Below are 21,087 nucleotides of genomic sequence, written 5' to 3' on the forward strand. Positions count from 1 at the left end.
ATTTTTTGTAGGAATCACCGAAACTAATTACATGAAACCTAAACAATGTCCTTTATTACAGAAAATAAAACTGAATGAAAAAGACTGCTATTAGGGTAGGATATTTGTCAATAGATGTGCTTTGATTCTGGCACAGTGCTGTTGACCGTGCGAGCTTCGGACTGTTCTCTGAAGTCCCTTTGATGCGGAGCATATTGGCTCCCTTCTGGCTGCTGGCCTTGCTGCAACGGAGGTGGAGGCGGAGGCTGTTGCCAGGAAGCTTGAGGCTGACTTGCCGAAGCAACAGAGACTGCAGGATGGTTGCCCACATACTCTGGGATGTAGGGCGAATGATACGAAGCTGTATGCATGACCTGCTTCGGCTGAGCTTGTTGTGCTGCTGCTTCAGCTATTTCCTTTTGCTTCTGAATAGTGACATGGCACATCCTGGTAGTATGGCCTTTGTTCTCACCGCAGAATAAGCAAAAGATTCGTCTTGGTTGATCGCCGAATCTTCCTCCGAAGCCCCTGGCGCCTCTGCCTCTTGGAGCTGGAGGTCGGAAGGAACTTTGTTGTTGCCCTGAAGCTTGTGAGGAATATTGTGGCCTTTGTTGCTGACTCCCTTTATCATCATTCTGAGTGGAATTGTGAATTGACCTGACATGCCTCGGGTAAAACCTTCCTCCGAAGCCCCTAGTTATTTCAGAAAACCTGAAAGCCTCCTCCCTTCTTTGACGAAAATCATTGTCAGCTCGAATGTATTCATCCATCTTCTGGAGCAGCTTTTCCAGCGTTTGTGGTGGCTTCCTGGCAAAATACTGTGCTGACGGCCCTGGCCGAAGCCCCTTGATCATAGCCTCAATGACAATCTCATTGGGCACTGTTGGCGCCTGTGCCCTTAATCGTAGAAACCTTCGGACATATGCCTGAAGGTATTCTTCATGATCCTGGGTGCATTGGAAGAGAGCCTGAGCAGTGACCGGCTTTGTCTGAAACCCTTGAAAGCTAGTTAACAGCAAGTCCTTCAGCTTCTGCCATGAGGTAATCGTTCCTGGTCGAAGGGAGGAATACCAGGTTTGAGCAACGCTTCTGACAGCCATAACGAAAGATTTGGCCATGACTGAAGCGTTGCCACCGTACGAAGACACTGTTGCTTCGTAGCTCATCAAAAACTACTTCGGGTCTGAATGGCCATCAAATACGGGGAGCTGAGGCGGCTTGTAGGACGGAGGCCAAGGTGTAGCCTGCAGCTCAGCGGACAAGGGAGAAGCATCATCAAAAACAAAATTCCCATGATGGAAATTGTCATACCAGTCATCTTCGTTGGGAAAACCCTCCTGATGAAGGTCTTGATGCTGAGGCCTTCGGTGTTGCTCATCCTGAGCAAGATGACGAACTTCTTCAGAGGCTTCATCTATCTGCCTCTGCAGTTCAGCTAGCCTAGCCATCTTCTCCTTCTTGCGTTGAACCTGCTGCTGAAGGATTTCCAGATTTTGAATCTCCTGATCTAGATCATCCTCCGGAGGTGTTGGACTGGTAGCCTTCCTCTTCTGGCTTCGTGCCTCTCTAAGAGAAAGGACGTCTTGATTGGGGTCCAGCGGCTGCAGCGTGCCAGCCCCTGGTGCTGAAGCCTTCTTCGGCGGCATGACGAAGGTGATGCCTTCCGAAGGTGTTGAAAAGCTCAAGAAATGGAAGTGAGTTCACCGGAGGTGGGCGCCAATGTTGGGGACTTGTTCTCAAGTGCTAAGAGTTTAAGAACAAGGCAACATAGAAAATGTTAATCGTTAATGCCCTTCGTCCTCCGAAGCACTATTTCCCTTAGGACATAATGACTTGCGGACGAAGGTTATGAAGGACATACCTTCATAAAGTAATCAAATAATGACGAAGGATGAAATATGAAGAATGTAAAGGAAAACATGAACAATCATTTATTATTATTGGGCATAAACAAAAATATTATTGAACAACAAGAGTACCTTCAATCGGAAGGAAATGATTGTACAAGCGTGACGCAAAAAGCGAATGCCAAGTCAGCGTGAACAGTACGGGGATACTGTTCACCTATTTATAGACACGGGACACAGTCCTTACAAAATTACATTCATGCCCTTTACATCTGACAATAACTCTATAGTAATCTATTGAGGTCTGAATAGCCTTTTCATCTTTAAGTCGGTTCCACTCTCTGCTGTTACGCCGAAGCTTTCCTGCTCAACACCTTCGGCTCTGTATCAAGCTTCGTATTATTCCGGTCTGCTGTAATGCCGATTTTAGTCTGAGGGTACCTGTTCACATATTGTACTACAGAAATACTGTTAAATCCTGTTTTTGAGGACCTTCGGACGCCGAAGGTCCCCAACACTAAGGAACACGTCCATTGGGGATGTATGTCCAAAATAATTCGAAGAGCCTCCACAAACACAAGATCAACCATCATCTTCCATACAATCATCTCCACCAACTCAAGATGAGGATAAGGCTCAAGAAGAAGAAGATGAAGATCAATTCGATGAGCCACCTCAAGAGGAGCACATTGATCCAGGGGAGATGAAGATAATGAAGACAAGGAAGATGATCAAGAGATTCAAAATCAAAGACCGCCACACCCAAGAGTCCACCAAGCAATTCAAAGAGATCACCCCGTCAACTCCATTATTGGTGACATTCACAAGGGGGCAACCACTAGATCTGGAGTTGCTCATTTTTGTGAACATTACTCTTTTGTGTCTTCTATTGAGCCATACAGGATAGAGAATGCACTAAGAGATCCGGATTGGGTGGTGGCAATGCAAGAGGAGCTCAACAACTTCACGAGGAATGAGGTATGATATTTAGTTCCACGTCCTGACCAAAATGTCGTAGGTACCAAGTGGGTATCCCGCAACAAACAAGATGAACATGGTGTGGTGACAAGGAACAAAGCCCGATTTGTTGCAAAAGTTTATTCAGAAGTCGAAGGTTTGGATTTCGATGAAACATATGCACTCGTAGCTTGACTTGAGTCAATTCGTATATTACTTGCCTATGCTACTTACCATGGCTTTAAGTTGTATAAAATGGACGTGAAGAGTGCTTTCCTCAATGGTCCTATCAAGGAAGAGGTATATGTTGAGCAACCTCCCGGCTTTGAAGATAGTGAGTATCCTAACCATTGAGAGCACCTAGAGGGGGGGGTGAATAGGTGATCCTGTAAAATCAAACACTAAATTCCCACAAACTTTATTATAAAGATATTAGTGCGAGTTAATCAAGTCTATGAGGCGAGCTCTTGCGAACACAGACAATCAAAGAGAAAGCACACAAGAGACACACGATTTTTATCCTGTGGTTCGGCCAAGTAATACTTGCCTACTTCCACGTTGTGGCGTCCCAATGGACGAGGGTTGCACTCAACCCCTTTCAAGCGATCCAATGATCAACTTGAATACCATGGCTTTCTTCCTTAGTCTTTCTCCCGTTTGCGAGGAATCTCCACAACTTGGAGCCTCTCGCCCTTACAATGATGATCACAAAAGAGGCACAGAAGTAAGGGAGGGGAGAGCAACACACACAAGACTCAAATCCACAGCACAACCACGCACATAAGTCACAAATTGAGCTCAAAGTACAACACACGAAGTTCGCAACTCAAATGGAGCTCAAAACGCTAGCACAAAGAATCAAATGCGTGGAGTCAGAGTCTGGGAGTCTTAGAATGTTTCTTGTAAGCTTGTGTAACTCCTCCATGTGCCTAGGGGTCTCTTTTATAGCCCCAAGGCAGCTAGGAGCCGTTGGAGGCCAACTTGGAAGGCCAAACTTGCCTTATGTCGGGCGGTGCACCGGACGGTCCGGTGCACCACTGGACAGTCACTGTAGCTGTCCGGTGCGCGATCTCCTTCCTTTTCTGGAACATCCGACCGTTGGTTCTCGGGGTTGGTTGGCGCACCGGACACTGTCTGGTGCACACCGGACAGTCCGGTGTGCCCACCCGACCGTTGCTGCGGGCCACGCGTCGCGCGAAGATTGCTCGGCCGACCGTTGCACTGGTGACCGTTGGCTCACCAGACAGTCCGGTGCACCACCGGACAGTCCGGTGAATTATAGTCGTACGCCGTCGTCGAATCCCGAGAGCGGCGAGTTCACGCGGACTAGCCTGGCACACCGGACACTGTCCGGTGCACCACCGGACAGTCCGGTGCACCTGACCAGAGTTGCTATTTGGCTGCACACAGCCAAGTCTTTTCCAATTCATTCCTTTTCTTCTCTGCTCTATTTCTAACACTTATACAAATACATTAGTATACAAAAACCAATTACTAAGTATAGAAACATACCTTGTTATATGATTTGCACTTCTTGCTTGTTTAGCACATGGCAACTCACTCACTATGTGTTGGACACTTAATCACCAAAGCATTATAGAAATGGCCCAAGGGCACATTTCCCTTTCACTAACCATGTTTATAAGCTCTCAAAGGCGCTTTATGGGCTCAAGCAAGCCCCAAGAGCATGGTATAAATGCCTGAGAGACTTTCTTATCACTAATGGCTTCAAAGTTGAAAAGCTAACCCTACTCTCTTCACTAAAACAATTGCTAAAGACTTGTTTATATGCCAATTTATGTTGATGATATTATATCTAGGTCTACTAACAAGTCAACTTGTGAAGAGTTTAGTAGGATAATGATATAGAAATTCAAGATGTCTATGATGGAGGAGTTGAAGTATTTACTTGGATTTAAAATCAAGCAACTCCAAGAGGGCACATTCATCAGCCAAACTAAGTACATTCAAGATATTCTCAAGAAGTTTGGAATGAAGAATGCCAAACCCATCAAGACACCCATGGGAACAAATGGGCATCTCGACCTCGACACAGGAGGTAAATCCGTAGATCAAAATGTATATCGATCGATGATAGGTTCTTTACTCTATTTATGTGCTTCAAGACTAGATATAATGCTTTCAGTATGCATGTGTGCAAGGTTCCAGGCAAATCCTAAGGAAGTTCACCTTAGGGCCGTGAAAAGAATCATGAGATATTTAGTTTACACTCCTAAGTTTGGGCTTTGGTACCCTAAGGGATCTACCTTTGATTGCTAAGACTACCTTTAATTGCTAAGACTATCTTTAAGTATGCATGATTACTAAGACTACCTTTAATTGCTAAGACTACCTTTAATTGCTAAGACTACCATGGGCTGGCTTTGGCATCGCCGACTTGCTCATGTTGGGATGAAGAATCTTCACAAACTTCTAAAGGGGAACACATTTTAGGACTAACCAATGTTCATTTTGAGAAAGACATGATTTATAGCGCATGTCAAGCAGGGAAGCAGGTTGGAGTTCATTATCCACACAAGGACATCATGACGACCGAGAGACCGCTTGAGCTACTCCACATGGATCTATTCGGCCTGATTGCTTACATAAGCATCGGCGGGAGTAAGTATTGTCTTGTAATTGTGGATGATTATTCTCGCTTCAGTTGGGTGTTCTTTTTGTAGGAAAAATCACAAACTCAAGAGACCTTAAATAAATTCTTGAGATGGGCTCAAAATGAGATTGGATTGAGAATTAAGAAGATTAGAAGCGATCATGGAACGAAGTTCCAGAACTCTCAAATTGAAGGATTTCTTGAGGAAGAGGGCATCAAGCATGAGTTCTCTTCTCCCTACACACCTCAACAAAACGGTGTTGCGGAGAGAAAGAATAGAACTCTCTTGGATATGGCAAGGACCATGCTTGATGAATACAAGACACCAGATCGGTTTTGGGTGGAGGCGATTAAAACCGCTTGTTACTCAATCAACTGACTCTACCTTCACCGAATCCTCAAGAAAACATCATATGAACACCTCACTGGTAAAAATCCCAATGTTTCTTATTTTAGAGTTTTTGGGAGCAAGTGCTTTATTCTTATTAAAAGAGGTAGAAATTCAAAATTTGCTCCTAAAGCAGTAGAAGGCTTTTTAATTGGTTATGACTCAAACACAAGGGCATATAGAGTCTTCAACAAGTCCACTGAATTAGTTGAAGTTTCTTGTGACAATGTGTTTGATGAGACTAATGGCTCCCAAGTGGAGCAAGTTGATCTTGATGAGTTAAATGATGAAGAGGCTCCGTGCGTCGCGCTAAGTAACATGTCCATTGGAGATGAGTGTCTAAAATAACCCGAAGAACCTTCACAAGCACAACATCAACCATCATCTTCCATACAAGCATCTCCACCAACTCAAGATGAGAAAATGGCTCAAGAGGAAGAGGATCAAGATCAAGACGATGAGCCACATCAAGAGGAGGACATTGATCAAGGAGGAGATGAAGATGATCAAGAAAAGGAAGATGAATAAGAAGTTCAAGATCAAAGACCACCGCACCCAAGAGTCCACCAAGAAATTCAAAGAGATCACCCCGTCAACTCCATACTTGGTGACATCCACAAGGGGGTAACCACTCGATCTCGAGTTGCTCATATTTGTGAACATTAATCTTTTGTGTCTTCTATTGAGCCATACAAAATAGATGATGCACTAAGAGATCCAGACTGAGTGGTGGCAATGCAAGAGGAGCTCAACAACTTCACGAGGAATAAGGTATGGCATTTAGTTCCACGTCCTAACCAAAATGTTGTAGGTACCAAGTGAGTATTCCACAACAAAAAGATGAGCATGGTGTGGTGACTAGGAACAAAGCCCGACTTGTTGCCAAAGGATATTTACAAGTCGAAGGTTTGGATTTCGATGAAACCTATGCACCCATAGCTAGGCTTGAGTCAATTTGAATATTACTTGCTTATGCTACTTACCATGGCTTTAAGTTGTATCAAATGGACGTGAAAAGTGCCTTCCTCAATGGACCTATCAAGGAAGAGGTATATGTTGAGCAACCTCCCGACTTTGAAGATAGTGAGTATCCTTCACATGTGTATAAGCTTTCAAAGGCACTTTATCGGCTCAAACAAACCCCAAGAGCATGGTATGAATGCCTAAGAGTCTTTCTCCTCACTAATGGTTTTAAAGTCAGAAAAGCTGACCCTACTCTCTTCACCAAAACAATTGATAAAGACTTGTTTATATGCCAAATTTATGTTGATGATATTATTTTTGGGTCTACTAACAAGTCATCTTGTGAAGAGTTTAGTAGGATTATGATACAGAAATTTGAGATGTGCATGATGGGAGAGTTGAAGTATTTCCTTGGATTCCAAATCAAGCAACTCCAAGAGGGCACCTTCATATGCCAAACAAAGTACATTCAAGATATTCTCAAGAAGTTTGGAATGAAGAATGCCAAACCCATCAAGACTGTCATGGGAACAAATGGGTATCTCGACCTCGACACAGAAGGTAAGTCTGTAGATAAAAGGTATACCGATCGATGATAGGATCTTTACTCTATTTATGTGCTTCACAACCGGATATTATGCTTTCAATTTGCATGTGTGCAAGGTTCCAGGCCAATCCTAATGAAATTCACCTTAGGGCCATGAAAAGAACCATGAGATATTTAGTTCATACTCTTAAGTTTGGGCTTTGGTACCCCAAGGGATATAACTTTGATCTAATTGGGTATTCTGATGTTGATTATGTCGGATGTAAAATTGATAGAAAGAGTACATCAGGGACTTGTCAGTTTCTAGGGAGATCCCTAGTGTCTTGGGCTTAAAAGAAACAAAATTCAGTAGCTCTATCAACCGCTGAAGCCGAGTATATTGCTGCAGGACATTATTGTGCACAATTACTCTGGATGAGGCAAACCCTTAGGGACTTTGGCTACAAGTTGAGCAAAGTCCCTCTCCTATGTGACAATAAGAGTGCAACCTGTATGGTGGATAATCCTGTTGAACACAGCCGCACTAAGCACATAGACATCCGGTATCACTTTCTGAGAGATCACCAGCAAAAAGGGATATCGAAATTGCTTATGTTAGCACCCACAACCAATTAGCCGATATCTTCACCAAGCCCTTAGAAGAAAAGACTTTTAGCAAGCTTAGGAATGAACTAAACATCTTAGATTCTCGGAACTTTGATTGAAATCTTGCACACATTGCACATCTTATACCTTTGATCATGTCATATCTCTTTCATTTAGTACAAATGTATATTTCTTATTCTTCTTGTGCCAAAGCTAAGACTAATGTGTTTCCAAGAGTATTTTATGCTTAGTCTTAGATTGAAAGGGAAATGAAGTAATAGGCAAAGACGAGGCTTCCACTACGACTCTGTCGGTATTATATATCCTTTGCCCTACTCATGTACTAACTTTCATATCTTTCTTGCAAAAGGCCTCTCGATTTCTCTGTTTTCGGCGCTTAATGCCAATGGGGGAGAAATTAATAGGCCAAAGCAAAAGGACCGCACCACCACCCTATTTTCTAAAAACTTTTTCCGAATTTGAATCATTGCAAAAACCCTCTTGACAGCTAAGAGGAGAACTTTTTCAGGGGGGGCTTTTATTTAGCCAAAGGAAGAGCATTTGAAAAAGGGGGAGAATCTTTCAAAACTTGAAAATGCTTTAGAAATAATATTCTTATATCATTGGCTAATTGCAAAAGAATTTGAAAAAGACTTTTCAAAAATATTTGCAAAGACAAGCTAAGTGGTGCACATGTGGTCCAAAATGTTAAATATATCAAAATAATCATATATGCTTAGAACTGCTTTCACTTCAAAGTAACTTATTCACATCTGACAAAATGCAAACTAGCTACATTTCTATACTTCATATTTGCTTTGGTTTGTGTTGGCATCAATCACCAAAAAGGGAATATTTAAAGGGAAATGGCCTCAAACATTTCCTATAATCGTTTTTAGTGTTTTACGACCATCACAAACCTTATGGACTAACTAGTGTTTCACCGGACTGTCCAGTGAGCCCACGAAGCAATGGTCGACTGCGGTCGACTGCACCACAGCCTGAAGCGTCAGAAGGTCAGAGATAGTCTGCGATGTCAGGTCGCACCGCACTATCTGGTGTGCCACCAGACTATCCGGTGCACCATAAGGACAGACGACTTCAGACAACTTCAACGGTCAATAGCTCCAAACCCCAACGGTCGGCTGACATGGCACGCACCGGACATTGAACAGTGCCATGTCCGGTGTGCACGTCGACAGACAGAACATCCAACAGCTAAAATAGTGGTTGAGGCTATAAATACCCCCAACCACCTACATTCAAGTTACCTAAGCTTTCCACTCTCTACACTCAATACATGAGCAAAGAATACACTCCAAAGACACATTCAAAGCCTTCAATCCTCTCCAAGTGCCATAATCAAGTCAAGTGGTCAAAAGTGTTTAGTGACTTGAGAAAGGGTGATTTGTGTTTCAATTGTTGCTCTTGTTTCTTGGTTGCTTTCTTCTTCTCCTTCTAAACTTTCCAAGTGTTTTTGTAAAGCAAGCAAGAGACACCTAATTGTGTGGTGATTCTTGCGGGGTCTTAGTGACCCGTGAGATTAAGAAGAAACACTTGACCGGTCTAAGTGACCGATTGAGAGAGGGAAAGGTTTGAAATAGACCCGGCCTTTGTGGCCTCCTCAATTGGGATTAGGTTCTTTGGAACCGAACCTCGAGAAACAAATCGTCGTGTCCCTTGTGTTGATCTTCACCATTCGATTTGTTTCTTCCCTCTCTTCTCTCTCTAAAGTTCTCTCGCTCACAATATTTTGAGTTGGCTCCTAAAGTTATCCGTATTGATTGAGCAATTCATAACAAGAAGAACTATCTTCCGCACTCTGAATTCACTATTATTTATTTCTAACCCTAACCCCGGGTGAAATGTTTGTTCAAAGTTTATAATTTTCAGGTTTCACATATTCATCACCTCTAGGCGACTTACACACCCTAAATAACTCACCAGCTTTAATCGTTTCTTTGGTTCTTCTGTGTAGTGAAAAATTAGATGTTCCAATGGAGTCGGGTGGCAAGAAGTCTAACAGTAGTCCTCCCCGATGTATGAAGCTCCCTTTGGCTGCATCATTGAGGATCTCCACCCTACAGGCGGCATCAAGTTCTTCTCTGCTGCTGCTATATATGCCGAGTAATTTATATGTTCATAAATATTCTTTTAAGCGGTAGAAAATAAGAAAATAAAATAAAAATAAGTAAAATAACTGTTTTATAGAAGTTATTCACTGTAAATCTCTACTAATCCTTAAGACAGTAGTGTAGACCAGGCACAACCATGCCCCCACCTGTATCCCAACCGTCCAATTACGTCCATCACCACCGTCCGATCCCGATCCCGCTCCCGCTACAGCAGCCGCAGTCCACTTCCATCCCCGCGCAGCCGCCCGCACAGCCGCGCAACGCGTAGCCGACCCCGCCCCCGCGCAGCGCGCAGCCGACCCCGCAGCCGACCCCGCCCCCGCCCACGCGCAGCCGACCCCGCCCCCGCGCAGCGCGCAGTCGCACCCGCTCCCGCCGACTTCCCCGCGCTGCGCGACTCATCCTCCGATAGCCGCGCATTCCCATGGTGCCCCGAATCCTCATCTTCAAACCGCGAACAAACAAATCCCGCTCCGATCGCGATCCCCACGCCGTTCTCCCCGTCAACTACCACCTCCTTAACTCTCATGCCATGGATTGCAGCGATATACCCGCACTCTGTGCCGTCAAAGAGCTCATCTCCATCCCAACCCGACGTCGTCCCCATCCGTCTCGCCCCGCCCCGCAACCAAAATCCTCGTGCGATCGTGAGCCCCTTGCAGCTGCGCGGAAGATCTTGTTCAATCATCGCCGCCAGGTCCCCATACTAGCAGCGGCGCGGAAGATCGTGAGCCACCAGCCGACGCGATATCGGTCGCGAGCTCCGCGTAGCAGAAGCAGTGACGATTTGCAGCCGTGGAAGCCCAACGACCTCGCCATCGCTGCCAGGTATTCCCAGTTTAATATCAAATTGCTGGTATATGCATCACATTAATTTTATTATCACCCGTGCGATCGTGAGCCCCTTGCAGCTGCGCGGAAGATCTTGTTCAATCATCGCCGCCAGGTCCCCATACTAGCAGCGGCGCGGAAGATCGTGAGCCACCAGCCGACGGGATATCGGTCGCGAGCTCCGCGTAGCAGAAGCAGTGCCGATTTGCAGCCGTGGAAGCCCAACGACCTCGCCATCGCTGCCAAGTATTCCCATTTTAATATCAAATTGCTGGTATATGCATCACATTAATTTTATTATCACCACCAAACAGAGTGAAAGCCAAACAAAGTGAAATCTTGCATCATATGACAGCATGACATCTTTGCCAATTATTTTGCTTTATTTGATCACATGCTTTTGGATGTCCAAATCCAAACAGCTCATATTCATGTACATCCAAAGCAGGCAGGGTTAATTTGGAGCCCTGACTACCAACCTTTAACAGCAACAGCTTATAGAAGTGAAATGACCATTATTTTGCTTTATTTGATTATAGAACACTCGTATGTTGTAGACACAAACCTCCAACAAACCTGTCTCCACCAACCACCATCGCTGCCAGTTATGTTTGTAGACTTGTAGTATCATCTTCCAATGAGTTCCTCTCTGCAGCAAACACCCTCTTGAGATTTAGTATATTAGAATACCAAAACAGTTTCATGTTATCCTGTCCCTTTCTCGTTCACCAAATCAATAGAATAAAAGAGTGATATCAAATTAAAAAGGATAAATCAGACTGAAATAGCTGGATAATAGCTTCAACAGCGTTGCTGTCAGCAGTATGGCAGTATCTCACTGTCCAATAGGATGTAGGTAAAGAAGTCCATGTGCTATTCCTTCGATTATCACTAAAAGTTTGGACCAATCTAGCATAACTCTTGCTCTTCTACTTTCATCTGCACATCAAATTCCAGACTTGAGTATATATTGCTTAGCCATCTGGAAAAAGATAATATAAATGTGTACTCGATAATTGTCTGAAAAGACCAAGATCTTAAGTAACTGTTTGTTAGTATTTAAAAAAATGAAAGAACTAGACAGTTGCATCACTGGGGTTCCACCTGGTGCATTAGGGTCACTATTTAAAAAATTAAAGAACTAGATAAGTATCACACCTCCTAAACTTCAATGATACTGTTCTTTAGCTGTAAATAAAAAGAGCATCACATATACATACTTCATGTAGTTTTGGAAATAAAGATCCTCTCGAACTTTTGACGTATACTCCAATGCAAGGTCTGGATGTTTGAGCCTATGTTGCTTGTGGACAAACTCAGGAACATGAAAAGGTTTTTTTACAGCCCTTGGCTCCACAGCCATATTTCCATCCATATTTTTCATCCCTGATTTTCCTGACAATAGGCTCTGAAACTTCAGCAGCTGCTGCATCAATTTTGTCCTAAGCAGTAAGTATGACCAGTGGGTCTTGGCCATTCAGTCTTTACTGCCAGAAAGTATCCAGCTTCTTCTCCCAATTAGCAGGCAGTTCTGGAATACAACTGATAATTCTCAGTAAAGCTTGCATGGAAAACAACAAATTTACGCCCTGTAGGCCGGTATTTAGCACCCCCATGGATAATAGTACGGTCGTAGTAGTGTGCTTTTGTTCCAAGTGAGAATGTGAAGAAAACTGATGCTAACTGCAGTTGCATGAGGATAAAATCACTCAGAGCTGCACAGAAACCCTTTTCCAAACCTAGCTCCATCACCATAGGCAATCCTGTAAGCAGTCCCAGCTGGAGAAGAGACCATATGATTATGCTGACAATAGTGTTAATGATCTTTTGTATATGATAATCATTTGTATGCAAATATTGTGGGCCTACAACAGATCTTGTGATAATGTAATTAAATGGCACACAAAGCTTACTGCTCAATGGGATTGATGGGGCAGGTATTTTAGAATAATGAAAGTTCTGACCACAGTGCACGTTTTGTCCTCTTTTTGTAGGTAGGAACAATTTGACAACGACACATCATTATCTGGATATTGTGTTCTTGCTGAAACATCCTGTTCAACATTCAGACTGTCTTCGATATACTTGCAACCCTTAACAGGTTTGATTTGCTTTCTTCATGCTTGGCCTTCACTGAAATCACATAAACTTTTTGACTTAACTCCATTTTTACTTTTTATGCTTTAGGGTCCTTATTTTTTGAATCTACTAAAGTTTAGTGGTCCTCTTTCTATAATAACTTTTGGTCTTCCCATCAGTCAGATATATGATGTAATTGTAATTAAAATATGACATAGGTTAATTAACTTTTGTGTATTTGGGGTCTTTTTGGGGTATAAATTTTATAAGCATGATTCCTGTATATAGATGTTGATGCTAAACTTGAGATACATGAAAGTGGGATTTATGGTCCTCTATTTTTGAATCTACTGAAGTTTAGATGTCCTCTTTCTATAATAACTTTTGGTCTTCCCATCAGTGAGTTTAGTAAGATATATGGTAAAATTTGTAATTAAAATATGACATGAGTTCATTCCATTGTGTGTATTGGGGGTATTTTTTGGGGTATAAAATTCTATATGCATGCTTCCTGTATATATAGGTTGATGCTAAACTTGAGATAACATGATAGTGGGAAGGCTTAGCTCTGGTAGTATACTTTGAGTACGGTGCGCTTGCATCCGTTCCCAACTCTCTTTCTCACTTGCTTCTCTTTTTGCTTCTTTAGCGGGTCTAACGTTAAACACAAAGACAAAAACAAAGACCCTTTATTGCTCAGCAAATTTAACGTGCATTAGTGTTTAAACAATTATAATCATGTACTAAACCTTGTTCCGCTTGCCCCCTCTACTCAATTATAAAAATAAAAATTTAAACATTGTTAAAGGATACAAATTTTCGACGGAACCCGTCGTATTGAATCGTGAAAGAGCTGCAGCGGACCGCCCAAAAAGGATGCCTATGTAAGTTATATTAAATGGTTACACATGATTTGTCTATCAAACTTATGACCCTTATATTTAATCGAATGGTTAATATAGCTTCAGGTTGTTCGATGACTATCGTGATGAAGATTTTTATGGGCTACCGCGGAAGTACAGTATTGTCGCTCGGGTAGAAGTTAAATTTCCTATTGAACCACGTTATCGAGACAGCCAACATTTCATTTTTTCTGACATCAATGTAACACAACATTGTCATAATTTTCATTTCAAAAATTATATATGACCTTAATACCATCGCCTCTTTAACTATTAAAATAATATTAGGGATCTAAGATCGAGGCCATGACAAGTTCATATGAGACAGTCAAACACTTCGATAGTTTGGTCAATGAAAAACATGTTTACAAGATGCACAATGTAGAGTTCAGCATTAATTTAGGTGATCGTTTTCGACATATAAGTGGTCCCATGGAATTGTATCTCACCAGACAAACTGTTGTGGAGCCGTACACTGTTCCATTTCAAATGCCGCCATTCCCAAAACATCTATTCTTGAACCTTGCGGCAATCGCCAAACTGCCAAACCGGACATTAGTTGGTAAGTATGTATATCAATCTCCTACTATTTCTAACACCTTCGCAAAAATCAGTATTAATCCATTTTTCACAATTTTGTAGACATTATGGCTATTGTAGTCCACTTAGATACAGTTCAACACACAATGTGGGGTAATGTCAGGAAGATTGTTGTCATGGATGCTAGGTGGTCTCTACACACTATTAAAGTTTGGGGTGACTTACTAAACAAAAATGCACTCCACTGGGCGTTGGCTAATGAGAATTATGGCATAATAATTGGGACTATGTTCTGGCGATTTAGAAGGCAAGGTAGAATATATACCTATGCCTTTTCATGCCCATATGTCATTAGTAATTTTCGTATAATGATTGGTAATGATAACTTTAATGTTCTACGCTAGAGTACCTCGAGTCATCTGATTATACAGCAATACACTTCAATCCGTACCATCACAGCACCCATCATTTTGAACGTAAGTATTTGAAAAAACTCTTAAAATAAAAATTTATGTTCACATTATAACTTCTGAAATAAATGTCATATACATGTAATCAAAATGTGGCATTCATTGCAGCTATTCGGAAAGCTTTGAAGGAGCGGGGTCACGATCGTCAATTTGCTATTACATTCCTTGAAGAAAAGAGGTGTAGATAGAGTGCAATTCTAAAGTGCCTTGAGTCTTCGGAACATACAACAATACACTTCCCCATCAAGATCTTTTACCAAATTTAGATCTTTTACCAAATCTGTATTCTATGATACAATAATTGTCATAGTGTTATAATATGACATCAAACTTACATATGTCAAGGGTTGTCAAGCATGTGTGTTCTCCATTTAGGCTGTGTTGCCAGGGGAGTTAAAAATAGTATAAAACAGAGATCTGGACATATGTAAGTTCATTATGATATGTAAAATTCATGTGCCAAAATTTCAATGTAACACCAATATTTTAATGACGCTATTATACGTAATACTTACTATTATAAAATGCACCGAGGATCGAGGGAGCAGCCTGATAGGCAGTCAAGGAGGAGGCGGTAAGTAAGAATGATGGGAGCAAGCTTGAGGGTTGGGAACAATAATCCAGCCGCTCCAGGCATTTAGTTATTATAAGTGGTTGAGTTGCCCTTGTTAATTATGACCCCATATATTATGTTGGTTAACAATGCCCAATTTATTTTCCCTTGATGGCCAATATGGTTAACTCATGTTTATTCTATATATTTGTCGGCCCTCTTGCATTGTTGTTTATATGCTCATATTTCCATGGCACTGTTTTGGTTATGGATCAGATGGGACATAACGCTGGTCACAAACCATTCACAGACATCTCAAACACCATCATTCGAGGTAAAATTTCAATAAGCACGTGTCAATTGATGATTGAATCGTAGTAAGTAGGGGAACATTAATAAGCAAACTTACATTATAGGTGATCAAAATGAATCAAACTCGCTTGGACCAATGGTCGATGCTAAGGAACGTAAGAGGAAGAGGGATAAGGAAAGATATGATGCGATGTCTGTTGAACAAAAGAATGAGAAAAATAAGAAGCGTCGTGAAGCACGTCAGCGAAATAAAGCACTATCGATAAATTAAAGCCCAATTCATCCAGAGGTGATGAAAAGTTAAATTCCTAATTGTTATACCTACATGCCCCTGAATTACAAAGTTGACATGTACCCTTTATATATATATATATATATATATATATATATATATATATATATATATATATATATATATATATATATATATATATGAAGAAGACATTAATACAAATCAGACACTTGAGGCGGTTAATGTTGAAATATTTGCAGATATGCATATTGGTTCAGGTACATGATAATTTTACCAGTAATTTTAATATATCATGAAGTTGATTAATGAGTATGTATTAACCCTGTTTTTGGCTTTCACCGTAATTCGCAGTTAGCTTTCCAGATAACTATAGCACCATTGATTTCACACATACCGCAACAAACCCTACTAAACACATTTCACTGGTTGGTAATTCTATCGAACAAAAAATTCAAAGGGCTAGAGAAAGGTGTGCAACATTGTCCGTTGAACAAAGGAACCAGATCAATAAGAAGCGTCGGGAAGCGCGTCAACGAAAGAAGGGACAAAATGTCCAGGCAAATGACATTGTCACAACGATAGACCTTCTGACACCAGGTACATGACTGTTCACTTGACTAAATAGGCAAAAAACACCTTATTTCATGCGGTTGAACATAGACATGCCTCATTCCAGGTAGTGTGCATGAAACTGTTAGTGGCAGTGGGGAAACACATCTAGGCGTGGTGGAGTCTATGCATGAACACCATAGGTTATGTAATCAGACACCAAGGCGAAAAGAGGGGAAGTTAGATTACATAAGGAAACATAGAGCACTACAAGCTCACACTTTGAATCCGGTGTCTCTCGCCATAGAGGACCCAACATATACCTCTGTGGTTGTACACCCAACAGCTTATGCAACAGAACATGATACTATCGGTGACGCTGGGGAAGGGGACGATTGGACACAACCCCATACAACTGCAGAGATCACCGACATTGGTAATTATAATTACTAATCATGCGGAGATGTATCTTGCACGACGAAAATAGCATGTAGCCCAATTAAACTTGTGTTTCCATCAGTACAATGTAGGAATCCATGCCAAGGTGGTACCGTGGCAACAAATGGGAATGCATGCATGTCCGAGCAAGGAAGTGGGGTGGTGCATGGCCACACGAAACCTAGGGTCATTTCCAATGGTAATTCCTAAAAATCTTTATTTTAGATTACATATTTTCCCCACCTTGAATGTCCTTGACATTTATGTGGCACAACTTTTCACAATCCAGGTGATGATGATGATGAGGGTATCATATTCGAAGAGGATGATGATGAGAATGAGGGATACTTATTCACTGGCCAATGTAACTATGGTAATTTTTGTTGCGATACAAATGCTTATTTAAATACAAATGTCTTAGTCGTTGTTTTCCACACAAATATCAGATGAGGGTACTGACGAGGACATCTGTTGGGGGCCTTCGTCCTCCGAAGGTCCTCAAAAACATGATTTGACAATGTTTTCCGAGTGGATTATGTGAACAGGTATTTTCGGATCCAGAATTATAAATATGGAGCACGGCCAGGACGAAGCCTGAACCAGACGAAGGTCGAGTGTAGCCGAAGCTGTGTGCAGGGAAGCTTCGGCGCGATGGCAGAAGGGGGAACCGACTTAAAGATGAAAAGACTTCGGGGGCCTCGACAGATTTCCATAAGCCGTTAACAAATGTAATGGACATGGATGTAATTTTACGTGGGCTGCGTCCCGCGTCTATAAATAGATGAACAGTACTCCCGTACTGGACACGTGAACCTGTCATTTGCTTTCGCATCACGTTTGTACTTTTGCCTTCCGCAGGAACGAAGGTACATTTGTAATTCAAAGTCATTTATATTCATTAATACAAGTAAAGATAACTCTATGACAATATTTAAATGTTTATCTCATGTTCTATGATTTGTGTGAATGCTTCATTCTTCGTTGTTATGCTTACGAAGGTATGTCCTTCGTAACCTTCGTCCGAGATGCTTTATATCCCGAAGGGATATATCGTTATGGAGGACGAAGGACCTTAACACTTAACATTTTTTGTGTTGCCTTGTTCTTAATTCTTAGCATTTGAGAACAAGTCCCCAACAACATCAATATCCATGGTACTCAAGATGAATCTACTGCCACTGATGTGCCTGATCCGTACGATAATGTGTACAATAACATCCCTGAAGAAACACATATGCTGAAGCCTGTTCCCAACTGTGGTTATTGCACTGCAAAGAAATTTGAGTATGAGTCACCTGGTTTTTGTTGTCGTGGTGGGAAGGTTGAGCTAGCACCACTGGAGACCCCTCCGCAGCTCAAAAGGTTATGGGATAGTACAGACTCTGTTGCTAGGCACTTTCGTGATAACATTAGGTTTTTTAATGGCCATTTCTCTTTCACTTCCTTGTATTGTTGCCTCGATAATATGACTACTAATGTGAGGGATTCTGGTATATACACGTTCTGGGCTCAAGGCATGATGTACCACAATATCAAGTCATTTGGTAGGGAAGGTGGGGCGGAGCATAAACACCTAGAGCTTTACTTTTACGATGATGATCCCAGTCTTGAGCATCGGTACCGTAAGTGTCGTGCAGATCAGCTTCAGAGAGACAAAGAGGTTATTAGACAGATAGTTGGCATACTTCGTGGAAACCCGTACTCCGAGCACCTAAGGAGCATGGGCCATGTTGAGAATCTTGACGACTATTATATTGCATTGAACCTTGACCAGACGTTGAACCAAAAGACGTATAATGCGCCTCTCACTTCAGAGGTGGCCGCTGTCTGGATCGAGGGGAGCGAACGACGAGGCCGGTTCAGTAAGAGTGTTATGTTACATGGGAAGGATAGGTCAAACCACGGGATCCGATCATACCATGGATGCTATGATGCACTATCATATCCATTGTTCTTCCCTAAAGGTGAGCTTGGATGGCATGCAAATATTCCAAAGGTTGGTGTATCTATGGACGAAGTGGATGCATACCGTGCGATACATAGGGCAAGTAATGCAAATGATGAAGATGTGGGTTAGTTGTTTCTTTGTAATTTATGATTTTTGCACATTGTTATCTATGCTTTCGACATCACTAAATAATCAACACATGAATATGTAGAATCTCCTATCCATCTATGATTTTTGCATATTTGTATATCAAAAGATGAGCTATCTGATAGTTTTACCCAGGTATATTATTACTATTATGGCATATATGCACATCTACAGTCAGTGTTACATATAATGCTAAGTAAATTGTTTCTTATTTGCAGGATGACATGTCACACTTTAGAAAAAAATTGGCTGCTATATTACTATCTTCATACATGAACAAAAGAAGGGGATATCCGATATACAAATATGATAAAGAAGTTCATACTGGAAGCCCCTCTGATGTTGAGATATTAGATAGCCCAACAAATCATAAGAAGAGGAAACTACTCCATGTGCTTGATAATAGCGAGGTATTGATGGAAGATGAGGATGGCCCCATTACTCAAGCAGACTTACAAAGGTGGTTTGTTGATGAATGGGATAAAAGAACTCCTACAAAAGTCTCGGCGGATGGGTGCACAGACGACTTTTTAATGAGTGGTCTCTCCACAAAAGACATGCCAGTGACTAAAGACGATTTAATAGATGTGCTATGTGATTACATTATGGCAATCCAAGACGATAGGACATTAGAGTAAGTGCTTATTGTTTTGTCTATTTTATTTATACCAATTTCGTATAGTCTTGATATAGACTTCCGTCATGTCATGCTACATTACAGGATGATATGGGTGCGAAGTTTCAATCCTTTTAAGATAGAAATATCTGTCAAAGACCTACAGAACATATTAAGTATAAATCCAGATATGACTCTAAAATGTTTTGATATGGCTGTTCGATTGCTTGCCAATAAAGAGTCACGTAGGCCGAAAGGTGAAATCATAAAGAATAGAAAGCATTATATGGACATGCGCTTCTGGGTAAGTTTATTTCCAATCAATAATGTAGCAATATATAGTATCTATCTATATCTAATCCTCATGTGGTCATGTATATATATTAATATTTATCCAGAGAATGATTGGTTTTGGTAAACTGCCAAAGTACCATCAGGACCCTACAGCAGAAGAGTTAACAAAAACACTCGATTGTTGGCCATCAATGAACTATTATATCACGGCTTGTAAATATGTAAGTATGAGTTCATTTCAAATGTATTTATAAAGGGCACTTCTTTGCAATCCTAATGACTGATATTTTACAGGTTCTTATGCCATGGAAATTCAACGGTTGCTACGCCCTTTTCGTAATAGATCATGGTAAAAAACACGTCACTTTTATTGACTTTGCACATATTCAAGATTGGTGTAAGCATATGCCATACAAGAGGTTCGCAGAAGCGATTATCATCGCTTCAAAGAAATATAAGATTGCCTATAGCAAGAAACGTACTGGATGGACAGAGGATATTTTTAAGTGGCAACATACAATTCAACCTGGTGTTCCAATTGACTTAAAAGAGTATTTTCTCCGTACCATCTTCTTAGCAATTTCATTTTTTTCTATGATTTCCATTGTATATAACTTAGTTGGCAAAACATTATTTTATAGGCTTAACACCAGCTACCTTATCCTACAAGCTATGGCCATGTGGGGGAATGATAGTCCAATGGAATTTGTTAGGGTGAGTGAAGTACGTTCCTTTCATATTCAAACATACATTCCAATTAAATAATAAAAATTTGACGTTTTGTTCTCTTATATGTCTTATGTGTAGGATGCAAAGGTTCTTCGGAGGAACTTTATTATTGAACTGTTAAGTTACGAGGAAAATTCGTGCAGATATGCCATCCCGGCAAATATACAACAGAGAGTTAACAATATTATTAAAAAAGATTAGATTAGTGTACAAGGTGTCAACATATTTACTTATAATTAAGCATTATATATTTACTCTTTATAAATTATTTGTGTGATTCCATTTCAATCTATTTGGGTAGACTTATTTATATCGTTCTATATCTATGTTTAACAATCACATATTTTGCCGTCACTATTGTACTCACACCGCACGTCGTCAGGGCCCTAAGTCTATTAAAGGGTCGCAATT

The sequence above is a fragment of the Zea mays genome, chromosome 4 (genome assembly GCF_902167145.1).
Source record: "Zea mays cultivar B73 chromosome 4, Zm-B73-REFERENCE-NAM-5.0, whole genome shotgun sequence".
NCBI lineage: Eukaryota > Viridiplantae > Streptophyta > Magnoliopsida > Poales > Poaceae > Zea > Zea mays.